This window comes from Ixodes scapularis, unplaced genomic scaffold, assembly GCF_016920785.2.
Source record: "Ixodes scapularis isolate PalLabHiFi unplaced genomic scaffold, ASM1692078v2 PGA_scaffold11__112_contigs__length_91849675, whole genome shotgun sequence".
Lineage (NCBI taxonomy): Eukaryota > Metazoa > Arthropoda > Arachnida > Ixodida > Ixodidae > Ixodes > Ixodes scapularis.
In genome coordinates this window covers 46,485,217-46,511,400 of record NW_024609837.1, presented here as the reverse complement: position 1 = coordinate 46,511,400, position 26,184 = coordinate 46,485,217, and the positions used below count along the sequence as shown (strand labels likewise).

The following is a 26,184-nucleotide window of genomic DNA, read 5'->3' as shown; positions in this document are numbered from 1 at the left end:
ACCACATTTGACTACGCCGTCGCGGCTCTCGCGCAGTCAACCGCATCCGTAGTTCACGACATTCTGCGTTCTCCATCCGCAGATCAGCCCTACGTGACTCTACGTAAAGAGCTCATTCGTCGCACCACAGAGTCTGAGCAACGGCGTCTCCAGCAGCTGTTGACTGCGGAGGAGCTGGGAGACCGTAAACCTACAGAATTATTACGACGCATGGAGCACCTCCTTGGAGACAAAGCCACGACGATGGACACATCCATATTTAAAGAACTTTTTCTCCAACGTCTACCAAGCCAAGTCGGGATGATTTTGAGTACATCTGCCACCGACTCAATCTCCACGCTTGCTCGTATGGTCGACCAAATCATGAAGGTAGGCTCCCCTGCCATCTCAGCCGTGCGTCAAGAGACCTCCTCAACGCCGTGCACCACTGTGGCCGACATAGGATCCCAGCTCGCTCGACTCCTCAGCTTCAACGATCACATAGAGGCCAGGGTGAGCGAGCTCACTCATGAGATTCGTAACCTCCAATCACGACCTTCCCAATCCTTGACCGTCAATCAACGAGCTAACGCTGCCCGGCGCCCGAGTGAATCAGGAACTGGGTCCCCCCTTCCAAGAACATGCTGGTACCACCAAAGAGACGGATCCCAAGCCAGAGCATGCCGCCCAGCGTGTAACTACTCGGGAAACGACACGCCAGCGTCGAAAGCCCAACTTCAGGCCGGCTTTTCTACGTCACGGAACGCAACACAGAGGTCCGCTTCTTGGATAGATACTGGGGCTAAAGTAAGCGTGGTACCTCCTACGCTGGAGCACCGCTCCAGGCTGTTAACGAATCCCCGATAAAAGCGTACGGCGAAAGCTCCCTGACGTTGGACATCGGACTCCGCCGGACATTCCGTTGGATTTTTATCATCGCGGATCTTCGACAGGCGATCATAGCAGCAGACTTTCTGCGGCGATTCGTACTGACCGCGGACCTGAGGAGAAATCAACTCCTTGACACCGAGACGCAATTGAGCGTCCAAGTTATCGTGTCGAAGTCCCCTCCTCTTAAACTTGCTCTTCCACGAACAGAAACGAGTTCTCCTTGGCAAACCATCGCCGACGAATTTTCTGACGTGTTTCGCCCACCTGCTCCCGATCAAGCCATCCGACACACCGTGATCCATCACATCGTGACGAAAGGGGCCCCGGTTTTCGCCAAACCACGTCGACTCGCTCCCGACCGCCTCAAGATAGCCAAGAACGAATTCCAACACATGCATGAACTTGATATTATGAGGCTATCTTCGAGTCCCTGGTCTTCGGCACTTCACATGGCCCCGAAAAAAACCGGGGACTAGCGCCCTGTGGGGACTACCGATCATTAGACCAGTGTTCTCTGCCCGACCGTTACCCCATCCCTCATATTCAGGACTTCGGTGGCATCCTGCAGGGCGCGAAGGTTTCCAGCAAGGTGGACCTCGTGAATGCATTCTACCAGATCCCCATAAAACCGGCAGACATCTCAAAGACAGCTGTCATCACATCGTTTGGATTGTACGAGCTCTTACGAATGCCCTTTGGACTGCGCAACGCTGCACAAACCTTTCAACGATTCGTCCACACAGTCCTCTGAGGTTTGTCGTTCACCTTCGCGCATATCGACGATATCCTTGTACTCAGCACCAGCCCGGAAGAGCACGCCGAACATCTACGACAACTCTTCTCGCGCTTTTAACAATACGGACTTGTCGTCAAACCGACCAAGTGTGAATTCGGCGTCAACGAACTTGAATTTCTTGGCAACCACGTTGATTGCCGGGGAATTCAACCATTACCCGAGAAAGTAAAAGTAATATGAAGCTTTCCACAACCTCCGATGGCAAAGAAACTTCGGGAATTTCTCGGACTCGTGAATTTCTATCGACGGTTTATACCACAGTGCGCCCAAGTTTGCGAGCCCCTCTACGACCTACTGCCGGCCACCAAAGTAAAGACAGCGCCACTCCATTGGACGCCAACCGCCAACCAAGCTTTCGAGAGAGTTAAACGTATCATCGCCAACGTCACCCTTCTCAGCTACTCCAAAAGCGACGCACCCCTCTCCAGCATGTTCGACGCCTCGGATGGAGCTGTTGGAGCGGTTACAACAACAAGACGGAAACAACTAACAACCACTTTCCTTCTTTTCGATGAAGCTGACTCCGACAGAACGGCGATACAGCATCTTTGGACGTGAGCTGCTGGCAATATTCCTTGCCATCAAGCACTTTCGCCACTGCGTGGAAGGCCGAAGCTTCTTCGTCTTGACAGACCATAAGCCGTTGACCTAGGCGCTGGCCTCTAACAGCACGGCACACACTCCGGTTGAGGTACGGCAGATGGCATATATTTCGGAATTCACCACCGATACATCCATTGATTTTTCCATTTCATCCCCATCCATGGTGTCTTTTTTCACATGGAGCGTTTTGAAGAATCCTTTTGGAAGCGACCACTTTCCGGTTGGTCTGGAGAGCGTGAACTCTATTCCCAGTCTTATGAAACGGACTCAGCGTTGGAAGCTAAACAAAGCAGACTGGGCTCTTTTTAGCCAAAAATCCGAGCTTGTTTTCTCTATGTTCTCTTCGTTAACTCATGACGATGCCACAGCCTACATCACAGAGCATATAATTGGTGCTGCCCATTGCTCCATCCCTCAAACTTTTTCGAACATCCCCAAGGAATGTAAGCCATGGTAGAATGAGGATTGTTCCGCCACTAAGACTAACCAAGATAAGGCTTGGGGTGTCTTTCTTAGATACGCGGCATCTGTGAACTTGATTGAATTCAAGAGGCGCAGAGCTTGTGCCCGTTGGACTCGGAAGCCGGCGAAAGGAAAATCTTGTAGAGGTAGGTGACTTGTCCTCCATCAGCAGCTATGTTCCAGTAAAGGAAGTGTGAGACAAACTTCACAAGGTTGAGAGGAAATACCGCTGTTTTTCCTTCTTCTGGAGCCTCATTGTTGACCAGGCTAATGCGTTGTGCACTCACTTCGCTGCTTTTTCAAACTCCGCACATTACTCTTCAGCATTCCTGAAGCGTAAGGCAAGCATAGAAAAGACGAGGCTCTGCTTCACAAAAGGAGCGTCTGCACCAGTGTTGCGGAATGGGCACCCTCATCCATTCCAATTCCATTCCGGAGAATTAGAATTTTCAATAATTCCATTCCTTTCAACTTCTAGGAAGGGGGACACTTGGCCCATTCCCACTCCTTGAATGGCTGAATCGCTCTATTCCATTCCTCGTAATTCCTAAACGTTAAAACTATCGCTTGAAAGCTGCATTACGTTGCAGGGTTGGGCAGAAATATTCAAAAATGTATTTGGAAATACAAATACTGGGAAAGATGAAAGCAGGTGATAAGATACTGATACTCAAGTCTCAAATATATCTGTAAAACTGTATCGCGATACGTATCGGAAATACCTTTTAAAAAGAGGCAAAAGTCTTTGGAAATACAAATAAAAGAATAAATTTTACGGAGGGCAGAAATATAAATACTGATAATGCAATACATTTTTCAAACTTCTTTGAGACGCCAACTGAGATGAAGCTTAAATTTAAAGCGGAAGTTTTCTTGTTTTTTTGTTTTTTTGGTCCCGAAATTCTTTTTCTGCAGGCTTGGCACTTCGCCTTGAAGGTAGTGGCTCCGGACGAAGAGTCCTCAATGCGTTTAAAACAACGCTTTATCAAAGATTCACTGCAGTTCCTTCCCTGGCATCCTGTCTGACTGACCAGAAATGCGAAAAGACTTCAACCTCTAAATAAATTCCATCAAAACATTACCATTTCCCTGTCCAATAGGGGCGCCCCCATCAGCACTGATCACATGACGTCACGGTGGGATGTACTAGTATTCTTGAATCTGTAGGTGTTGCCTTGAACATGAAACTTTACCCATGTCGCTGTATGACAGGACAATACGTACTTTCGTCGTAGGTGACCTCGTTGAAGACCATGCAGGCAGTTGCATTTGGAATTTTCGAGAAAAGTGGACCACCTGAAGCATCCTGAAGCACATGTCTTATCTTCTGTTACGGTTGAAAAATCGATACGGTGGCATCCCTGTTGTGACTGTCCTTCCTGCCGACTTTCCGCCTCCAACGCATGAATGGCAGTCTTCAAGTTTCGCCTAGCATAATTCGAACAGAGACCTTGCGGATTGCGACCTGAGCTGGCCGGCACAGGTGCAAGCTCTCTGAGAAACAGTGTGCTCGAAACGAGTCGCAGGTGTACGAAATCTGGGTCCGCAGAGCGAGGCCACGTCTGGCCTCCTTCTTGGGTATCGGATCACCAGAGCAGCGGGTCACCTTCACGTCGGCTGGTGACGTACTCTTGAGCCGTGCAATACTAACGGCGCAAACGAATTCGGATATGTGTTGAACTTCACTGGTGAAAGGCACCCTCGCCGCCCCCCCCCCCCCCCCCCCTCCCCCTCTGTTCTCTGCTTTAACGCTTTTTTTTTTTTTTTGTATTGCATTTTTCGCGTTTAAGTCTGTTAGAGCCTTAAGCGGGTTCGCTGTTTCCCGCTAATTGTTTTCTGAACAACCGACCCCTATTGAAGATTCCATCAAGATACGTAATTTGGGACACTGACTTCCAGTCAGCAGCCTTGGTGAAACGTGTCCTGATGGTCCATCAGATGACGTCTGACTGCCACTGCCATGGGAATTTCATCAACAAGGGCAGCATTATGTAAGAGTAAACCTATAAGCCCCCATAAATATCGCCAAATGCCTCGACAAAACAAAATGTTCGAGAAAAAAAAAAAACAAGAAAATAAAACAGGTCCACCGCGGATCGAACCCGCGTACACTTGCGTACAAAGTGGAACACCTTAACGCCTTTGCTATGCCATCGCTTAGGAAACTCGATTTGACAATTCGTTTTATACGAGTTTATTGAAGTGCGTATAGCACTTTCCGTCCGAAGTGCACTCCGGAGTGCGTATAGCTTTACTCTTTATATAGAGCTCAAATTCCGAGGTGGCAATCTTGGATGGCTATGAAACGGTTCACAAGCCGAGGTGGCCGTCTTGCATGGCTGAGAAACGGTTCAGAAATCCTTAAAATGATTGTAATTCATGACAAAAAAAAATCAGGAAAAATGTGTAACCGTCCTTTGTTTTTTTTTTTCCCCTTTTGAAATTTGCGTTTTTCAGGCAAAAGGGACATTCGTTTGCAAACGGGAACACATGCACCGTAAGCATGTTTCAAAGAAACGGCCTCGATGTCTGAACCTTTCGGAACGACCGTATACACTTTAATTCACAAAACCTCTGCGACTCCGTTGAAGCTAGAGAGCAGGCATGCATGCTACGACAGGCAGCGCTGGCTTCCACGGACGAACGCGAGCAGCAGACATATCTGAACTACGCTCGCAGATGCTTTTTGTCTGCACTCTTGAAACTATAATAATGAGGTGCGACACAGCGGTAAGGCCAATAGCCCATGCCAGATAGAAAGGTATAAACTTTTTAGCCCAAACCTCTCGGACCGAGTCAGGAGCATTTTAGTACTGCAGCGCGAGATTCCGACAATGAGCGCATCGTTCTAAAGAATGCTTCGGCCGCATATGCAATTAGGCCTTCAGCATGTTATGCAAAGCACTCGTACATCAATCGCCGTACTACAGTTCTAATCACCTGCCATGTAGAGTACTTTCGCGTCGTAGAACGATCATTTTCTTCGCGCGTCTCCGGCCCAGGAGACCTGGTACACCTTGTCGTCTTCAACTACACCGCTAAAGTCCCTTACATCGTCGTAACTCACGATAGGCTGAGTCTTGTCGAGTAGAAATTCTACTAAAACATAAGACATTGTAGAGCCCGGGCAGAATCGACAGGTTGGAGCAAGCGGGCAAACAAGACGAGTCGAGAGCGATCGTTCATGGAAGCTCGGCGAAGCTGGCGAAGCTGGCGAAGCCTCTATACGGGCGAAGCAAAAGTGGCGTTTTCGGCGTTTCGGCGGGCTTCTGATCAGGGTTGTCGGTCGGTTGCGTGTCATATCTCTAACATCAGCGGTTTTATGGGCTCACATCCCGAAATCGTTTTCTCGTGCATAGATTATTTTTCGTATTTATAGATTTGACGAAATAGTGGTATCCGAACGAACTTTACGTTCTTTGACCGTACGTCTGTCTGCACGTCGAAGCTTTTTGACGTACAGTCAGAGACAATCGATGTACAATCAGAATCGCCACCAAAACATCTAAATGGCATTTCGCGGCGGCCGACTGCCACCAGGAAACCATCAGAAAGCCGACAAGCGGAGTCTGACTGGAGTTTGACTGTCGGTCAGAGTAACTTGTTGGCCAATCAGACATGCTTGACGTACAGTCAGGCACACTCAGCGGTCCACTAAAAAACATTGACTGCCAAACAGGGTTACATTGATGGATTTTTCCTTCGGGACTCCCTGACTGGCTCGGTATAGCTGAACGTAATATATATATATATATATATATATATATAAAGAACCTGGCCCAATCCATTCTCATTCCATTCCGGGCAAAAGGCATAAAATTTTATTCACATTCAATTTTCCTGAACGTTGCCGCCATTGCATTCCCATTCCCTTCTGGTGTCGCGAAAATGCGAAATGATTCCAGAATCATTCCAACTCCGGAGTGGCAACTCCGCAACACTGGTCTGCACCTTACAATCAGCCAATTACAATGGTTGAGCTCGAAGTGGCTGTGAATTTCCGCAAGAATTCAGCCCCTGGTCCTGATTGAATTCAAAACGACATCATCCGACACTGATCTAGAGAGTCACTCAGTGCCCTTCTCGCTTACTTCAATGGCCTGTGGAGTGATGCATACTTTCCTGTTGAATGAAAGCGGGCTGAAGTTAAACCGCTGTTGAAACCTGGCAAGGACCCTTCCCTCCCTGAAAGTTAGAGACCAATAGCATTGTCAAGTTGTCTGCGGAAAACCTTTGAAAGATTAGTTAACAGGCGTCTTATTCATTTTCTCGAGCAGCATAATATTGTCACAAATGACAATTGATGAGGCGATAAAGACTGAAGAAACTACACTCTCAGAAAAAAAAAGGTGTATTATTACACCCCTTGTCCCATATAATACACCCTAAAACTTCAATTCGACGTACAGCGCCCCATAGTCGAACAGGCGGCCCCAAAGTTTACGAGGGGCTTGATAACCGTGTGGTACAACTTATTAAGATAGCTGATGTACGTATTATTGATTTCAAAAAAGATTATCGGAGTTTTCTTGGCCGTACTGCAAAAGCTCCGTGTTTTCTTTCTGTGGTCTTTGATACGTATTTTAGCAATTTAATAAGTTATACCGCAGCGTTATAAAGCCCCTGGTAAAATTTGGTGCGGTCTGTTTGACTATAGTGCGCTGCACGTCGAAATGAAGTTTTGGGGTGTATTATATGGGACAAAAGGGTGTAAGGTGATACCCTTTTTTTTAGAGTGTAAACGTTTAATGGGGCGAACTTGTGCCCAAAAATAAAAGGGTACGAAAGATAATAACAGAGCGTCGCGGGCGTCGAAGTCGGCGTGACAGCAGAGTCCAACGCTGGGGCGCAACTGACTCCGGCTTGCCACGCGGAGCCGCTTTTGTACCCGCGTTGGCTTCTGGAGCATTCGACGTAGAAGGTTCGACGCGTAGAACATTCTAATCTCGAATCTGCTAGACGGTTCTCGAATTCACCCGAACATCACATTACAGTGTCAACAAAAATGCGTAGCCACGGCCAGGAATCGAACCCTGGCCCTTCGCGTGGGAGGCGAACGCGATAACCGTTAGGCTACGGCCGCGCTGCCCACTTGGCGCGCGGCAATATCTTGGATATCAATCAGTGCGGCTGTCGGCCTGAACGCTCTACAACAGACCAGTTAGTGCGGCTGGAGATCGTTGTGCGTGAGGCATTCGTCAAGGGGCAGCATTGTGTATCTGTTTGTTTTTTTTTTTTTTTATTTGGACAAGGCCTATGATACTACTTGGAAGTATGGCGTCTTGCGCGACCTTTCTATGTACGGAATGCGCGGTAGAATGCTTCAGTGCATAAATATCTTTTTGTGTAAACGCCCTTTTCGAGTTCGGTTGGCAACAACTTTATCAGACTGGTTCGTTCAAGAGAATTGTGTTCCTCAGGGTGGAGTCCTAAGCGTCACACTCTTTGCAATAAAAATTAACTCTTTTAGTAAAGTCATTCCCCCCTCAGTATCTTACTCGCTATATGTCGATGATATTCAGATATATGTAGCGTCATGTAATATGTCTAGCTGTGAGCGGCAGCTACAACTGACCATAAATAAAATGACTACGTGGGCTGATGAGAATGGTGTGAGGTTCTCTCCGGAAAAAAACTGTCTGTGTTCCTTTTTCTTTAAGGCGTGGCCTCTGTTTAGATCCTACACTTCTTTTAAATGGAAACAGCATTGCTGTCGAAATGGAGCACAAACTTCTAGGAGTTACTTTTGACCGCAAACTTACTTTTGTTTTGCATCTCAAACAGCTCAAGCAAAAGACTCCGCAGGCATCAAACAAACTCAAAGATCTCTCGCACAAGTCGTGGGGCTCGGATAAAAATGTCTCCTTCGTCTATATTCTTCTCTCCTTCGATCCCGCCTTGATTATGGCTCAATTGTCTACGCCCCTGCGAGACCGTCTGCTTTGAAAATGCTCGCTCCAGTACATCACCTTGGGCTGCGTTTGGCGTCTGGTGCTTTTCGAACCTCCCCTGTGCTTAGCTTGTATGTTGACTATCATGAAAGGTCGCTTGAAAAAAGGCGACAGCTGCTTAGCCTCACCTATGCTTAAACAATTTTGTCGGGCTCCAGCTTCCTCACTTATAGTTGTATTCAAAACTCTAGGTTTTCTCGCCTCTTTAACGATAAGCCAAGTGTTGTGCGGCCTTTCAGTCTCCGTATCGAGAGTCTTCGCTCCTCCCTCAATCTGACTCATGATTATAACCTCTTGGATAGTTCATACCACACTGCCCATGGAATGTCAAACCCATTTTTTGTGACTGGTGCTTCACAAAATTCAGGAAGCAAAGAGTCTCACCTTGAATTTTACAGCAAAAATTCTTTCCATTGGAGGAAAAATAAAAGATTATAATCATTTTTACGCTGATGGTGCAAAGTCGTCAATGTTTGTTGGTGCGGCTGTATACTCTTCTCGTTTTTCCAAAGTGCACACAAACAACTGATAAAGCAGAAAGAGAAAATTTAGCTAAGTCGAAGAAGCGGCTCTCACCTTCGGGTGTAGCTTGAAATTCGATTTTGATATTTTCACACCCGAGATTACATTTCCAGAGTGCAGAAGAATTAACATTTGCCTTCTAAAGGTACAAGACACGTGTCGTCCAAATAGAGCGGGCTGCACGGCCCCTAGCTCTGGTCATTATTCGTTCTCAACTTGTCGCACGGTATTGAGATGCGTCTCCAATCCTGTGTTAAGGTCGCCAGTGCCGCCGGAAAGGAGGATTGCCCGGATTTCAAATGAGACACGATCGAGACACCGCTCGTGTGACCTCAATCCGGCCACCTGTGTTTCCCAAATTCCGGGGAAGAATTGGGAGAGGACAAAAATAGTGGAGGCGATGATGAAGAGGAGAAGACACGGTCAAGGAGAAGAAAAGAGAAGAAAAAGATAGCCGAAAGCGAGCCTGGAAAAAAAGGGTTTAAAGCGAAAGAAAAGGAAAGCCGGACAGCGAAGAGTGGCGCGCGAGTACCCGAGACCGGACCATAAAGTTATCACAAAAAAAGTGAAAGCCGTTTACAACTTCCTGTAACGCCGAATTGGAGCGCAGCTCTTGAGGAGGAGGAGTGGAGGGTATATTCCTCCTCCTCCCTCGTGATCATGCCTGCTAGTCCTCCTCCCCTCCTGCTCCCCCTCTATCTCCTTTACCACCTCCTCGTCCTTCAAGCTCCTCCCCTCCCCTCGCCTCCGCCTCCTCGTCTCTCCTCCCCCCCTCCTCCACCTTCGTACTGCTTTCCTCCTTGCCGCTCAAGCCGGAAAGGGTCGCGTAAGAGCTGTGCTCTTACGCGACCCTTCCCCCCCCCCCCGAACCATACTAGACAATGAGGGGAGGAGGAGGAGGGGGAGGAGGAGGAGGGCAGAGGTCCGGGGGTCACGTGACCTCGAGGGGACGGGATCACATGACCTTGGGCGGGATGTCACGTGACTTCGGCGGGGGGAGGGGAGTCACCCCCCGGGGTCACGTGACCTTGACGGGGGAGGAGGGGGGAGGAGGAGGAGCGGAGGGGGAGGAGGAGGAGGGGGAGGGGCGACGCCGACGCCGACGCCAACGCCGACGCCGCACAGGCTGGAAACGGGTCATGTGACCCCCTCCCCCCGAGGTCACGTGACCCGCCCGGATCATACTACACAATGAGGGGAGGAAGAGGAGGAGGAGGGGAGGAGGAGGGGAAGGAGGAGGAGAGGGAGGGGCGCGGTTACGCCGACGCCGACGGCGACGGCGACGCCGACGGCGACGCCAACGGCGACGCCGACGCCGCTCAGGCTGGAAACGGGCCCCTAAGAGCTGCGCTCTAAAATGCTAGGGGCTCAGGTGGCGCTGGGTCTACGGGTCTTCCGATTGCAAATTGAAGCAGACAGCAACCAGTCTACTTTTCCAGTCTTCCTGTGTATTCCCACGGGAAGACGCACGTGGTTTTCTCCTCTTTGCTAGGGAATAATAGAAATCAGCCCAGTGTATCTACAATGTACCTACATTGTAACGGGTACAATGTAGCTTTATTCACATAATAAAAGTGCAATTTCTTTAGTCACTGTTTTTTTTATTACTGAGCGATGTTTAACTTAGCAAATATTGAAGCCCAAGTCTATGTTGTCCAGCCTAATATGTCAGTACAAGCTATCAGTTCAAGCAAAAAGGACAATTCAAAAGTGCGTAGGGTTTATTCAAGCTGTAATAGCTTTCAGAAGACCGAAACGCAGTTTGTTACTAATGTACAGCTTGTTACTAATCCGGTAGCCGTTCCTTCCTTCGTTCGATAACTCCATGCTTCGTTCTTGTCGTCTCTTTTGATGGTTTGATTTGGCATATATTAGCACCCTTTCGGTGTTTTGTCAAGCTAATTCACTCTGTGCGCTTCATAACATTAGGAATATGCGTATAGACGTGCCTTATAAGAGCAGTCTGCAACGTGAACACGTATTATACATGTGTATTGGGCTATTTTAGCGCCGTGTTCGACGCAAGAATTCTAAAGAAAAACACACTGACACATATGTGTGTCCATCCGATTGTAAAACGTTCCAAACTTTTTGTTCTGGCATAAAACTAAGCAATAATTGATCTTATAATCGAGCGCGAAAAGAAAACGCATTGGCGTTTTCCCATATCAATGCATTACCGGAAGTCATATTTAGACTGGTTGTAGTTTATTTAAAAATGCAACAGCACACTAGCGCCACCTGAGCCTCTAGCGTTTATTGTTAATAACTCTATGGGCATGACAGAAAGGGGCTGACGACGAGCGAGCCTGTGAGCTTTAAAACAAGACGGACAGCAGCGCCCCCGCCCTCATAATATACAACGAAATACCCAAGCCTGGCAGATTATACCGATACATCGTAAATGTGTTTCATTACTCATATACAATTATATTTTTGAAAAGTATCTCGATATACATATAGAGACACACGAAAGTATCTCTATGCTACTATTGCGATACTTCAAAGCCCTGCTACTGTAAATGACAATTTAGCCTCAGGTTCGCCCTTTATACTTTTGTATTCGTTCACATCTGTGCAGTTCTGGATACTCAAAAAAGTAAAAGTGTCGCAAGCCGTGCTACTTTCTATATGCGAAGAGAAGGATTATTTTACTAGTTAATTCGAGCGTGTTGTTATCATGAACGCTTAAAACCCGAAAGAATCAAAACAAAGACGTACACGTACGTCCACACTCTTTCAAACAGCAAAGACGTTTTTTTTAGTGAAAAACAAAAATTCACAAATATATTAAACTTAGTGCGTCGTGTGCCCTCGAAACAGCCAATGTTATCATAGGGCACACCGTATAGCAACAAAGACTGCTTAAGTACCGACGAACATTTGTTTTCTTTGGGGAAGATAATCCCTTGGCGCTCCACTCGCCTAAGCTACGAAAAAAGCCAAGTTGAGGCAAGGTAAAAAAAAAAAAAAAAATTAAGAGGATATGAAAAAGGAGGAGGCGGCCAAAAATGGAAAGCGCAAAGTGTACGTTGGCTTTGAAGTGAAAGCTTGCTTTGAAGTGAAAGCTTGCTTTGAATTTCTAAGCAGACTTGAGCAGAACTAAGAAAATAGACAGCTTCGTGCATCCTTTTGAAATCTGACTGCGACGTCGCAAAGCGCGGTTTTCATCATCGCGGACTCGACAGTCAACGTAGGGCCCACTATCCTTTTCTTCAGACGCAGGACCGGTCGTAAACCGATCAATCGGCTACCGACATGTCTGCAGTCGCCACCTCATGTTTTCTCATTATTCCCTCTCTCCGTTCTGTTGTCGCAACTTTTACGGAAACGTTAAGAGTGGTAGAATACCCCGCCATCGGAATCATGTGTCTCCGGTCATACGAGCCTCGCATCCGCACAGGCTCTTTGCTTTGAACGTCACAACAGTACAGTGCAACGCGCGGCTGACCTACTCTGAACGCCGTCGAACTTCGAAAGGATCTCAATATTGGTTCACCAGGATGAATGTGAATGTGAATGTTATTGTCAGAAATGGCAAAATTACTTTTAAAAAGTAATTAAATTACGTTACTAATTACTTTTCTAAGAACTTCTAAAACGTAATTAAATTACATTACACATTACGCAGACTCAATGTAATGACCTTACAATACAATTACATTCCAAAAGTAATGAATTTACTCTATCATTACTTTCAAAACTTTGAGGCAGTAAATCGAACTCACTTTATTTACAGTATATGTACCGACATTCAGTTATCCCTGTTTACATCGCAACAGCTTATGCTGCTTGATGTGAACCATACTGAACAGTCGTCTTGCTGGCGCACACAACATAGTTCGTAAACATGATGAATAGCTTGAGTAAAGTAACAAGCTGGGCGAGTTGGTATACGTTAAACATGATGAATACTCGCGCACAAAGAGGCAAGGACAAAAGAGGAAGGAACGCAGAACCCACACAGGGGCGTACTCACAACTCTGGTATATAAGGTGAAGAAAGGAAAGATGAAGCAAGATTCATTCATTACAGCGGGCACCGGCACCAGAAGGAATACAATTCAGCCACAGTCAAATAACCGCAAAGGAAACTTCTCTTTCTCTCAAAGGAACCGACGGCTGACGAACGCGGCGACGGGTCAAACCCAAGATGGTGAACACTTCGAGCACCTCGAGCGTTTGTTTTTCTTTGAAGCACCCAATGATTGAGGTATTTTTCTAAAGATGGTGACCACGTACCGTCAGGTTCGAATTAAATGCAAATAGTGACGGAACTTCGAGCCCATTACTGGCGCAGTTTCCAAGCTTGGGTTGTGCTTGGCGAGGTTCAAACACATCGGAGTACGAGGCACAACGTCGCAGCGCCCTATTCGGATGTTTCAGAGCGCAGCTCTTAGGCGCCCGTTTCCGGCTTAAATTGCGTCACCATCGCCGTCGGCGTAACCGCACGTTGCATTATGGGACGTTTCCCATAATAACGTCACACGTGACGTCACGTGTGACGTCACGAGAGCAAAACTTTTTACCGCTAAATTTGGCGGGAAAATGCCGCCGCTAAATTTAGCAGAAAGATTTCCCGCCGAATGTAGCGGGGAAATTTTACCCTCATGACGTCATACGTGAAGCCACGTCTGACGTCAGACGTGACGTCACGAGGGTAAAAGTTTTAAGGTAAAATAGAAAGCGCGAAAAACAAGGATGCAAAAAAAAGAAGACACGTACGACAGACAAGAGCTTGCTGGCAACTGAAGTTCCATTTTTCATGAAGTACTACAAACTAGCCCAACTTTCAATCCTGCGGTAAATTTTTCCCGCTACATTTGGCGGGATAATTTCTGCACTAAATTTTCCGCCAAATTCAGCAGGAAATGTTTACCTTCGTGACGTCACGTAACTTCACACGTCAAGCTCCCCTCCGCACCATCCCCTCTTCTTCCTCAAGAGCTGCGCTCTAATTCGGAATTACAAAGAATTGCAAATGTCTTTCACTTTTTAGACGTCGCCAAACACAAACCTAGCTTGGAAGGTGCGCCATTAGTGGACTCGGTGTACGGACACTGTTCGCATTTCATTCGAACCCGATTTTACAGGTCTTACAATGTACCGAAAGGTGACCTCCGACAGTTGATGTTAAAGAAAGGTTTTGCTCTCGCAGCCGGTCATCCAGGCACCGTCCGGTTTCTCCGACATAGCATCGTCACAGCTGATAGCAGCAAGCAAAAAAAAAAAACAAAAAAACACAAGGCCAAAGGGAGGAATGCCCAAGACGAGGGATGAACTTCAACTGAAGGTTTAATGAAAAGAACACACCAAAGTAAACAACCACACCATTATCGCATCAACGCTCAAGATAGGCTATTTCTTTTAGTTCTCTTGAAGTTTTGTTATTCCCTTTCCCCATAATCTTCAATATGCGGCTCGCGCATGCATGTGGCACAGCCGAACTTTGAAAATATTACGATTCTTTACAACAATAAGATAGAAGATACAGGAGAGTCTCGGTTGCAGAATTCCACGGGAAATAAGTGATAATTTTTTTTTCTCGCTACTGAAATGCTATTTCCTGTCAACGGCTCTCAGTTTTAATGCACAATTCTGTGTTGAAAAAGATAATATTTGTGCTGGGCCTTTGGTAGAACCGGTATTGTGGCATTTTTATTTCTGCCATGGACAAGAGCATTTCTCGAACTTTGGTCAGGTTGAATTTGGTGAAAGTTTTCCGTTATGCGGACGACTTCCTTGCTGTTTCGGGGGATTGTACAGAGATAAGGTATCGACATTGCTGTCACAAAAAATAGTTCAGTTCCTTATTTGGCTCTCAGGCACACTAAAATTAACACGGAAATTTCCAACGGATAATTGTAAACAGTTGCTAAACCCGCATTGTTTTTTTTTTGTTTTTTTTAATTATCATGTGTGCTGCAGGTACAATCCACGTTCAAAAACGTTCGCCTTACTTTCAGCAGTTTCCACATGCCCACACGCCGCTATCACTAAGAGCTGCCAGCGTACACTGAGAAACAACTTTAATCGTCAGGTTGGGCGTTTAAAGAAAGGTGGTTTTCCGTCCTGCCTAGTTTTTAATGTTCGTGAAAAGTTCACGCAATAATATTAACCTCCAAGCGGCGAAAAATGTCAAGAGCAAAACGTAAGAATACCAGTCCGTGTGGTGCCCTACATGCACATTGTGTTTCCCAATTTGTAAAAAGATAGCTGCAAGGCACAACACCAATGTTGTGTTTTCAGCCCCTTCAGGTCCAACGTTCGGCAGCCCTCTGCCTGGTTAGGAATATACATTAAAAGAAACATGACTCCAAGACATTATTAAACACTAGCCCGACGTCTCGAGACCAGTTCGGTTCCTTGTTCATGGGTGAGTGACGAAAAGGACTCGCGCCCTTAATGCACACACGGATGTATGGGGCTTTGCTAACGTCACGCAGTCTAGAGACATAACTGCTGGGCAGGGAGTCCGAAGACAATTCAGGTTCCCCTCGAGCGCTGAACGAACCAAGACTCAACGAAAAGCAGTTTTCGCCAATTCCACTCCGGGGGCAGCACGAAGCTGCTCTCGAAGTCGACTGTGTGGCCCGCTGCTTCTAAGTGTTCCGCGAGGACGCTTGCCCCCCCCCCCCCCCCCCCCCCCTTCCTCCGGACATTGTACCTATGTCGCGTATACCTCTCTGCGAAGTTCTTCCTTTCGCCAACGTATGAGGCCGGGCAATTTTTAGATGCCTGGCGATAAACCAAGCCTTTGGTCTTTCCTTTGGGGGGCCCATCTTTCGAAGGGAGAGGTGATGACCGAGTGTTGACACGGGTTATGTGATAGCGATCGATAATGCTGGAAAGGGCCTCGCTGGTGCGGCTAATGCAAGGCGTACAGACGCGACCGGAGGGGGGAATGCTACGCCCTACGGGTGGATGCCTTGATTTTCGAGAATTCAACGAATAAACCGTTGGGGGTAGCCGTTCTACCGGGGATCCGATGTTACGACCTTAATTTCACCCTGGAGACACTCCATTGTAGAGCAGGTGGCAAGGGCGCGCCTGAAGAGCGCAAAGGCCACTGACGCTTTATGGGACCGGGGATGGTGGAAATCAAACCCCAAGTATCTGCCAGTGCAGGTTGGCTTCCTGTAAACAGAGAAGCATATTGCCCGAAACGGAAGGGAACCTTTGTCTTTGCGTTTACCATGAACTGTCGTCGCATCCACCGAGTGCAAGAGCCCTTGAAGATGATCCACCTCGCTGGTTTTAAGGGCGCAGAAGCAGTCGTCCCCGTAACGTAGGAAGGTTCTGGGTTTAGGCTCGAAAGAGTCGAGAGCCTTGCGTTCGATTGCTTTTATTGTGAGGCTTTCCAGTGTCACAGATGTTGCTGCCCCCATAGCTTTACGGCTGTTTTTTTGTAAATTTTTATAGTGCTTTTTGCTAAATGAGAAGTACGTGCGGTTCAGGCCGAACTCTAGCAGTCGGCAGATCTTGTCTACCGATAGGCACGTTCTCTCCGGGAGTTGACTGCCGCGAGCGCACGTCTTGCAACACATACAGCTAAGGGCACAGGGATGCTGGTGAACAAAGACACCACGTCAAAAGAGACGAGACTATCGTCGTCACGTAGCTCTAATTTGGAAACAAGTTCTATAAAGTTACTAGAGTTCTGCACGTATGTTGGAGTCTTTCCGGTGAGGGGTGAGAGAAACCTGTGGAGGTAGTTGGAGATGGCGCGCAAAGGTGACGTTGTGAAGTCCACAATAGGGCGAGGTGGTACACCGGTCTTGTGCATCTTGAGGAGACCGTACAACGCCGGGATGAATCCATTTATGCAGATGAGCCTCATGTAAAGGCTGCGGAAATCTGGGTATTTCTTGAAGATGATTACCATTGTTTTTTGTTGAGCGTTTCTTTTCCACTTCTTGTAGGATGCCTTGGAAAGGGCGTAGGCACTGCTGCCCATGAGCTTTAGCACCTCTTGGTCGTAATTCTTCTCTATGTCGACGGTAGCGACTCCTTTGTCTGCCCACAACACTCCGATGTTTTTGATTTCATTGAGGCGACGCAAGACCTGCTTTTACTCTGCCAAAATTTTAAGAGGTTTCCGCTGAACGGCCTGAGATATGATGCGATGGCTTTTAACCGGGCTTTTTTGCGAGTAGCCGGATCCAACCCATGAAGTCCGTCTTTGGCAACCGGAACAATAGCAGGGAGGGTAAGCTTGCGAGCGGTTAAGTTGAACCCCGGTCTCTTGCTAGTACCGATGTGACCGAATAGAAGAGCTATCTCGATGAAAGATTGCACGCGAACCTCGGGTCGATTCCGCGGAGGCTGGAGGCTGAGTTGTCCGGCTGAAGTGCAGCCAGCTTCTTTGCATGAATCAGATCTTTGTTCTTGCCACTCAGCCGTGAACAAGGCACCGAACTAGTCTCGAAACGTTGGGTTACTGTTTATTAAGCTTTTTAACAGATTCATATTTTTATCTTAATTTTAGTCGCTTGTAAACTTTCCAAGGTCTGAACCGTCTTGTCGAGAAAAAAGCATGTCCCGTGTACCAAAAAAATGTTAAAAATTACATTGAGTGTGTTACAAAAGTGGTCAATAAAACTCTCTTCAGATGTGGCCGTGTTTCAGACGAGTACGTAGTACATCTATTTTGCTCAAGTTGCTGTACCTTAACTACTTTTCTTAGTAGTTTAGTAGCTTTCAATTACATTTTTATATCGGTAACTAGTACTTTATTTTAATTTATTTTTTCCAGGTTCCTTCTACTCAAATCATAAATTACTTTTCAATATTAGCGGTAGGTATGCCTACCAACAAAGGTCCATGCACAAAAAGATAAGATGTTAGATGATCAGCTGATATTTACGAAGGGGGGGGGGGGCATGTTGCGTAGGCAGAGGGAGAGGGGAATGGTCTGGAGGGTCCGAACCCTCTTGAATTTTTACGTGCCCTTCACTAGAACAACTCTGCTACGAGGCGTGCGGAGTGAACAGACACGTCGAAAGTGAGGCCGAGTTATTGCAGAATTTGCGCCGAAGACGGGATTCTTTGTGTCCCGAAGATCAAGGAGAGTTGACGCATTTAAAAAAAGGGCTTGTCCCCCTTCTCATCAACGTGGGAACTCTCACCCAGTACATGATGTATACACACTGCATCCTCACTCATAAGAGGCAGCGAAACGCAGCACCCGCTCTGAAGCTTTACTGGTGCTCCCGTAATTTGTGCTGTACTTGACGAATCGCGTGGCTCACAAAACGCAGTATATGAGTCCTAAAAGCTTCTTCCAGAAACTCAGGATATGCAAGTCTTCCAAGATCCAAAGATGTTCGATAGACCTTAGTATTCTCCTCACACGTTTACACAAAAAATAATAAGCGCGCAGTTTTGGGACATAGTTTAACTGCATAATACTTAAAGTACTACTTCAAATACGTTTAGAAAAATTGTATCTTAATTGAAGTGCATTTTTTGAGCATTTACTTACACTTTACTAAAGTATTTTTTGTACTTTACGAGAAAAGTACAACTCCCGACTTCATACTACATTGCCCAAATTTGAAAACAAAAAAAATGGCGTATCGTCATGTGAAAACTTGACGATACGCCATTTTTGGGACGTCACCTAGTCCCTTCTCGAAGTGAAGTAACGGCGGCTATTAGACCAATACAAATAAGCACCTTATAAGTTGATTGTGTTAAATAGTTTGTCAGCGAGACTACAACATCTAGTCTGTGGCGACTTGACTTTATCCAGTATATGCCGCTATTTACAAGAAAACTGATGCACATTCGATTGCCCCTGAAGCAGTGAATACCAGGTATAAAAACACTGTATAAGGGGCGAAAAGGCATAAGAAAATATTGTGTTAAATGAACTTGAACTTCACTTTAAAAGTACATCGTATTTATAGTCCCTCACTTCTAGTACATTGCACTCGGCGTACATAGGATTATGTAGTTGAGGTTATGTATAATATGTACATAACTTCTTAATCACTTTGCAGCTTACTAGAAGTACTTTTTATATGCACTTTACACAACACCGTAAACAAGCGAACACTGCCGGCAAAATCAAGCTCAGGCAGTGCCAAACCTCGATGTAGAAATGATAAATCCGCAGAACATGCTTGACCAAAACACAAAAAAGGGCAAAACAATATTGCGAAAGCGCAAGCAGCTTCATATCTGGCAGCAGAATTTCGCAAACGGATCAAAAACCATGTGCTTTCTCAAAATCATAAAAAAATAAAAACTTCAGAAGCAGCCCAAGTAGCACCCCAATATTGGTCCAATGACGGTCCTATATCGGCTCACGCTGGCACCAATATTGGTCAATATAGGCAAACGCTACCAGGCGCTATATTGGGCCAGCTAGCCTGCCAATATCGGGCCACTCTGTTTGCCAATTTTCAGCCAATATTGGACCATTCTGTTTGCCACTTTTCAGCCAATATTGGACCACTCTATTTTCCCATTTTCAGCCAATATTGGACCATTCTGTTTGCCCATTTTCAGCCAATATTGGACCACTCTATTTGCCCATTTTCAGCCAATATTGGACCACTCCGCTTGCCCATTTTCAGCCAATATTGGGCATAACGGCACTGCCCTTTTAGCCTAGATAGGTTTTGCCAACCACGTTAAAATTGGCTGCCAATCTCTGTCGGAACGGCAACCAAATGTCCGAAGGCCTTTTTCGCTAAGCTACTACAAATATTGGGCGTGCCTTTCTCCTGGCACCATGGTTGAGCAGTTTACCACACTTGCACTGGTAACCCTTTGCCGCCAGGCTCTTCCCGATATTTGGCAATATAATGTACAACTGCAACAACAGATAATAGTTTTAGCTCTCTTGTATTGATAACACTGAAGATTTTCTTTGCAACATGCAGGCTAAAAATATATAATTTTACCATAAGAAAATATTGCGTGCATTTTAGTTTGCCATGCAAATGAACAAAATAATTTCTTTGCTAAAAATTTATTTTGAAAACAACTTTCTGTGCTATTTTTTTTTTGCACTTCACACATCGCCAGTTGGCAGTTGACTGGCCTCTGTTTGGCGGCAAAACCTCTCGCGCCTGCCCCCCTCCCGGTCCACAGCACCGGCCAGGTACTTGCCAATGGCCTTTTCGACATCTGGCACATTGGCAGCCTTCGCACTCTTGATGGTCTCTGAAAGTGGAAATTTTAAACGTTCTGCATTAAACATCAAGGCATAACGGTTGCCGCTGATACTTAGAATAGTCTTAGGATCAGGAAATTGGATCCAACCAGGGTTAAATCTCTATCCAGAGCAGTAGTAATTAAAATACAGATGTCAGGTCAAGAGCTAGGTACAGAGAAGCAACATGCTCCTCTCTTTTACTGATTACTATACTAATGACCACACTTCTATTCTAAGAAGAGGTTCCCATCAGCACTGCACAGCTATACTCTGTCTCAGTAGTTGTGTGCAGTGTGGAGCTGCAAGGTGCGACGAGGTGGAGGAGTACCCAATGCGGTTACAAGTTCCGGTACGGCTCAGATTGCACAGAGTCAAATGTCGATGATACAATAACGATTGACCGGAATTTCAGGGTCACGTGAATTTAAAGATGGTCCGGGCAATATTGAATATATTGCCATTCAGGATGATACAAACAGTACTCAAGTCGTCCCGGGTGATATGAGCACGTGAACCATCGGTGCATGCGAAACGAGTGGGTGGGCGCAGCTGGTCTTAGAGGGGAAGAGAGTACGCACAGTTGCCGCTGGCCCCCTCTCCACCTCCAGTCTATGCTGGCCAAGCGGCAGAATGCCTGGCTCACAGCCCAACGAGCCAAGGTTAACTCACATGCCCAACAAAGCTGTGTCGTCGATGGTAGAAACACTTAACGCTCTTGATGTTCCATGCTGCACCATAAGTGCAAGCAATATGAGCCGAGAAAGCGCTGCGCAGCTTTATGCATTTTGGATGGGGCTTATGAGCAACTACAAGGGCAGAAGAGTGCAAACAAACATCACAGACAAAGTATACACACAAGTTAGCTTGTCTTGGATTAAACAAATTCAGGATTATATGAATATTTTTTCGTGTTCCCGGGTAATCCCTATCATCGAGATTATGCTGAATTTATAGAGTATGAACTATTCAGGCATATGGAATGACTCGGCAGACTGTAAGGAATAACTTAATTGCCTGTAATGGCTTCTACAGAGACCAGACAATGCAGGCGAAGACTGATACGCTGTGTAAGAACACATGTACACTGGTGCATTTATGTTCTTGATTGGCTGACAAGGGCTACAGTTGCACTACACTGCATGCAACTTGTGAGATAGAGTATATGCTGCATTCAGGCATAGCTAGAATTTTCAGGCACTATAATAGGCCTTTTGAACTAAATATGCTACGCTATAACAGATTAGAAGCATTGTTGAAAACGAACTTACTTTAGAAAAAGGCTGTGTGTATTATTGTAAATGTAAAATATAACACTCAAGACTAAAAATCTTTTTCATACAATGAACCTTCTTCCAAATACTAGCCAATGTGAATATTCTCTAGCACCATATGGTACATAATTAAAGTATAATAAATTTAACACACTGAGATTACCCTCCATACCTCACCTGACTGAGATCACTGCTGCCTGTAACCTACGTGATGGTAGCCTATAGACTGTTCCTCATAATTGAACTATAACCACTGCACACAAATGTTAAAGCATCATCTCCCATCATCACCAAACCAATTATTATGACAAAAAGTACAAATAGAACCTGTGACCACCCTTCGATGAGACAAATCATGTTTCAAGCTCTGTAAACTAATCCCCAAATAGTTTATAGTGTTTACTAACATTTATTGGTGCAATTCTTTTTCTCTTATATTTTTCTTTGTATCACATTTGTCACCTTGCTGCTTGCTGAGTGAACAAGTGTGCAAACCTTGTCAAGCCAACAACTGCTGGGTTTTTGTCTGCCTCCCAGTGCCTGTACTATATGCTACATCACAGGCACAAATAAAGGATTTGATTTGAAAGTGACATGCTATAACAGTCAAGCAGTTGCATGCACTTCAGCAAACTCGAATAACAAGGATCTATCAATGTGTTGATCAATTAAGCAAATATAATCATACCTGTCACAATGTGGCAGAGGAGGGTCCCCCGGAAAGGTAGCTTGCCTTTCCGGCCCAGGAGGCTAAATTTTATTTGGACCTCCTTCTTGAGGGCCCTTTCCAGAAGGCTTCGGCAGGCCTCGGCAACCGTGTCAGTTGCCCTGACCCACGTAGCCACCTCCAGCTGCTGTGAAAGACAAGGGACAACGGAAATGTAGAAGCATGACCAAATACCAAATCAAACACAGAAACACGGCTATGACGACACAACCAGTTTTCATTTTTCTTCATACTGAAAAGCTATCATTTATTAACATTGAGTAAAGCAAATGCAGTGTCCACCCGTTTAGTGGCCGAGTATGATAGTCGACATTATGAGCCAGCGACAAGCACTGCAGTGCATGTTAGAAAAATCATCATATGAAAGGAGGAAAGTGCAACATACCAGGGCTGTGGCTGTAGCTTTATCCTTCAGGGCATTTTCCAATTCCCTGAATTCTTCCATAGTCGCCGCGGGCAGCTTTGGAAGGGGCGCCCGCGACGGCTCTGGAGCCATTTCCGGCGAAGGCGGTGCAGCAGACATTGAGGCCTTCATTTGCGATAAATTAAAACTTAAGTTTCTAATGTCCTGCTGCATCGCCCCCAACTGCCGCAAAATCTCCCCATTCTGTAGCCGAAGCTCAAGCACCAGCTTAACTATTGGAGACTGCTCTGGACCTGAAATGGAAGATTAATTAGGGTGAGTAATGCATTATCAAGCTCTGGCCCTGGGTCCTATGGAGAAGTAAGCTGTGCAGCACTAGCGGACACCAGTCTTTCCCTTCTTTAAAAGCAAAAGATTAAAATGGCTTGACTGATAAAAGAAATCATCAGGAGCCGTGAACCTAAAAATATATATGTTTATGACTGCACTCGCTAAGAGACAAGCACTGTTATGTGTGTGCTAAATTTGAGGCTGCCTGCAGATGGTAGTTTTGGAGTACACAACTCACACACCGTGGTTGCACACACTTTGCCCATTGTATAAATGGTGTGAAAAAATTCATAAATAAAATATATATTTTGCAGTGTGCATAGCAGGAGCCTGCAAATACAAAAAAACAAACAATTATATTTAACCTTGATCTTTATTATCTCATATTTGAACCATAAAAGAAAGCACATGGCTGTATGAAAAAGGGCTGCATTAAGCCGTCATAAACCAGCCAGGTTGTATCAGCTGTGCATCAATCATGTCAATGCAACAAATGGTAGACAAAAAATTACATCAGTTTTCCACCAATGCAAGGAATATGTTGAGAAGTCCCCAGAGTGAAGGAAATAGCATTGGGTAGAGCTGGTCTCATAAGCTGATCAGCAACCTTGTTGCACCATAACTAACATAGGAGGTGCAATCATAGTCAGCAAAGTCATTTCAGCTATTTTGACAGTACAACTCAACGGCTGCTATACTAGGAAACACTATACAAATTAGCTGTAAAAAAAAGGTAGCTGTGTCACTGCCAGTGGGAAACACATTACAGCAATTACCTCTTATTCATGCACTATTCAGCTGAAGCATTAAAAAAAGATAAATGATGGTTACGCTATAAGGTCCAAAGCTGACAAGCTAATTACTAGCTAGTAATTCCCACATTTGGCTCCTAGTAGAATCATGCTGAATAAAAGATATGAATGTTCCAACATTCTTAAACTCCTAAGCTTAATTTGGAAACCATATCCCAGCACTGCAGCCGACAGGTTCAAAATGCCAGCCCGGCACACTTAAACTAGGACAGCCAGTGCAAACAAGTCTACTATAACAGTGGTTAAACAGGCCGGCAGGCCCTTGCTTTCGCAAGTTAGATTACAGGTTTCTGAGTATAAAATACCCGGAGAAAAGCTGGAGTGCCCACCACCTTGTGGCCAGTTGTTACTCACCAAATATTCAGACCTTGAGCATTAATACTTCACACTTTCATTTTGACACTATCAAGATGGCTGACGTCAAGGGATATATATATATATATATATATATATATATATATATATATATATATATATATATATATATATATATATATATATATATATATATAAAAACCACATGTCAAAGCTCCTTTGGTTAGGCCGGTGTTAGGAAATAAAACATTAAAAAGGCTAACACAAGGACCACTGACTGGTGTTGTGCTTGGTTGCATACAGTAAAAATTGGAGGACTTACAATTTGAGGCCCCCAACGTCATCCCAGCTCCTGCCGGGAGTTCCTCAATGGAACCTGAAGGCGCCTCCAGGGCACCGTCCACTCTGGTCAGGCTTTGCCCAGATGATGTCGATGAGGCTGAACCACAATGTAATGACAAAAATTATTTCGGCCCAGAACAGTTGGCTAACATAGTAGACACATGGTGCAAATTTTGTTAGCCTCTCTCTGACAATTAAAATTAGAAGCAAAGGGAGCATGTTGGTGAAAGGCGCTGCGGTTCGTAGAAAGAATAACACACAGAAGGACAAGACACAAACACTCACATACACAGGGACAGGACACAAACACAGACACACAAACAGACACAGATAAAATCAGAAAGATTGTATGCCTGCCTGTGTTCGTGTCCTGTCCCTGTGTATGCGAGTGTTTGTGTTTGTGTCTCGTCCTTCTGTGTGTTATTCTTTCTACGAACTGGAGTGCAATTAAAATTAGTTTTGAAGTCTCTCTCCCGTCCTGTGTGACCAAACAATCTGATAACTTGCAGTCATGAGCAAAGCAGTTCCACACTTTGAAGTAATATCAGGAAAAAAGGAATTTGCCAACCAAATGTGGAAAAGATCTGGAAAAAGATAGTCCCAACATTTCGAAACTATTTGTTTCTTCTTCAGGGGATGAATAAAGGATGTCAGTCTCTTCATCTTTTAGGTGTTACATCACTTTGTCTTTGTCGGTGTTGTTGGGTTAGCTTCGTCGTGCCCTATCCGTTATCCCATTGTGGAGGCCGTTCACATATAACGTAGGAAGTGTCCCTAGTGACCTATTGATGATGTTTGAAGTGTGTTGAATATGCCATGATTCAATGAGCCGCCTCCTACGTAGATTTGGTGCCGTGTCCAGGATGCTTGCGTTTTCAAATGCAATACGGTGGTCGAGGTTATCACAGTGTTCAGCGAAAGCACTGCGCTCTTTGTCAAAGTTTCTCACATCGTTCTTATGTTGGCGAAGCTGGTCGTGAAAGTTCTTTGTTTCGCCGATGTAAGAGGCATGGCACTGGGAGCATGGGACCTTATAAATGACACCTTAATTGGGCCTTCGCCTTCAGTGGTCTGTTCTTAGGGCGAGGTAGAAAGCATCCGACACTGGTTTGTGAGCAACCAGGACGTGTTCTTTTGCAAACAGTCGGGATAGCATCTCGCTTATCCCTTTCTTGTAAGGGATGCTAATCCGTGCTATCGGTTTGGAAACTGTCGAAGGTTGTTTCATCCAATTACGGTTCTGACGACGGATGACGTGGTGAATGAAGTTACCGGGGGAGCCGTTCTTCTTTAGGTCGTCCATGATAATCCGTTCCTCCTTTCTTTTGTCGTCCTCAGATGAGCACAAGGTGTTGGTTCTGTTAAAAAGAGTAGAAACGACAGATACCTTATGGCCGACGGTGGGTGGAGTCGAACTGGAGGTAATGGTTGGAGGACTACAACCACCCTGTCGGCCATAAGGTATGTGTCGTTTCTGCTCTTTTTAACAGAACCAACACCTTGTGCTCATCTGAGGACGACAAAAGAAAGGAGGAACGGATTATCATGGACGACCTAAGGAAGAACGGCTCCCCCGGTAACTTCATTCACCACGTCATCCGTCGTCAGAACCGTAATTGGATGAAACAACCTTAGATAAATTCCAAACCGATA

General features: G+C 45.7%; 1 long non-coding RNA gene and 1 pseudogene across 1 annotated transcript; both read right to left on the bottom strand.

Moving 5' to 3' along the window:
- LOC8038323 overlaps nt 1-26,184 on the bottom strand; it is an 87,604-nt pseudogene that overhangs the window by 16,969 nt on the left and 44,451 nt on the right.
- LOC120844119 lies at nt 20,294-24,619 on the bottom strand. Its single transcript, XR_006077448.1, has 3 exons — nt 24,512-24,619; nt 22,330-22,495; nt 20,294-20,378 (listed from the first exon to the last, which is right to left on the bottom strand). It is a non-coding gene; the product is annotated as an uncharacterized LOC120844119 (long non-coding RNA).